The sequence below is a fragment of the Lygodium microphyllum genome, chromosome 28 (assembly GCF_053477565.2).
Source record: "Lygodium microphyllum isolate KBCC chromosome 28, Lygodium_microphyllum_v1.1.10, whole genome shotgun sequence".
Taxonomy (NCBI): domain Eukaryota; kingdom Viridiplantae; phylum Streptophyta; class Polypodiopsida; order Schizaeales; family Lygodiaceae; genus Lygodium; species Lygodium microphyllum.
The window spans coordinates 7828043-7829681 of record NC_141162.1 but is presented as its reverse complement, the minus strand read 5'-3'; the positions used below and the strand labels follow the sequence as shown (position 1 = coordinate 7829681).

Genomic DNA, 1639 nt, shown 5'->3' with positions numbered 1-1639 from the left:
GTATTCACCTCTTTCCAAGGCTAGAAAACTTTCCCAAGATACAATCTCATCCATCAGAATACATACAGAAGCATACAGAACAGTCCACAGAATAGTACCAGAACAGCTACAGAACAGAACAGAAACATAGGCTCTACAGAAGACCTACAAAAGGTTACAGAAGGTTAACAAAACCACATAACTCATACTCAAACCATTCCAAACTCTCAAAAACCATTCAATAAGCTTTTACAATATCTCAATCTTCATCAATCAATACTCCATCCCTCCTTACAGAAGACAATCAGAACAAAACAGACCAAAACAGAACAAAACAGAAGGTATACAGAACTAATCAGAACCTATCAGAACATCACAGAACCACTAATAAACATCATGAACTTCCAAAACACAATCAATATCATCCAAAACACTCTCAAACCACTTCCAAACTAATCAATCATCTCATAAAATCAACCATTCAGCTCTCAAAAACAACAAAAATCAGCCAAAAAAACAAGTCTTTTCAACACTCAACATATCCCCACACTTAATAAGGAAGCGTCCTCGCGACCCACGAAAAAGGGAATATAAGTGCAGGTAAAAAGCTCAACTTTGATCTTCAATATCTCTTCAAAAAGAATACATCCACCACGACCCCAACTTATAACCTGTATCTGATATAAAAATACAAAGAAAGGAAAACCCGTTTTACAGGAACACTTCTTATCAAACTAAAAAAATCACAACAAATTTGTAAAGGATATAAGAGTTTTCTTCTTCAGCAGCATCAGCAACTCTCCAACCACGACCCCATCACCACAATTCTCCAAAATGTAGCTCGCACACGAAATCCAATCCAATAGGAAACCACCACGTTCATTTTACATAAATGAACTCACAACACAAACACTACACACAACACAACCATCTGAATGACTCTTCCAAAAAGAGAGATTTTCATTAAAAATCTTCCACCATACATTGGAAAGGTATCAATGAAGATGATCCCTCTTGAAAGATTGATGTTGTCGGAAACGATCCATAGACAAGGATTCATCTACAAAGGTTTTGGGAGGATTTTGAAAAAACTGAAGACAGCACATCCTTTCCAACAGGACCAGGTATCTGCTAGGCAAACAAAGGGCATGAAAATATAATATATCCAGCTGTTGGGAATCAATGCTCACATTGACATTCATGCACAACTTTGGAATAGGCTTGGAATCATTATGAGAGTGCCTATGCATATACGCCAGGTACCAAGCAAAGTGAGCAGTTAATCTCACTGAGGGATCTGCAGACTGTGAATACTGCTGAGCAAAATGAACATAGTTCTGATAAGCTTGACTAGCAGCTGTCCATTCTCCAGGAATTACTGGCCAATTGATCTGAGGTCCTGTAAGGGAATCATCCGAACTCCATCCCCTTCTTCTGGAAATTGATTATCAAACCCATCACAGTCACTAACCAACTGAGGTGGTTGAGATATAGAAGTGTTAGGAGAGGGTAATGGAATAAGGAAAAGTGGATGAAGTGAGGGATAGGCAAAATCATAAAAGGAAGAAAAGGTTAAAGAAGGAGTGGCAGAAATTTGGAGGGAATCACTAAGGAAGGGTGTTAACTGATAAATAGGAAATGTGGAGGGTACATGAATGGA

General features: G+C 38.3%; 1 non-coding gene across 1 annotated transcript; it reads right to left on the bottom strand.

Moving 5' to 3' along the window:
* Positions 1–570: 570 nt before the first annotated feature.
* On the bottom strand, positions 571–639 carry LOC148011163 (small nucleolar RNA SNORD36). The gene has a single exon (XR_015689411.1). It is a non-coding gene; the product is annotated as a small nucleolar RNA SNORD36 (small nucleolar RNA).
* Positions 640–1639: the final 1000 nt, after the last annotated feature.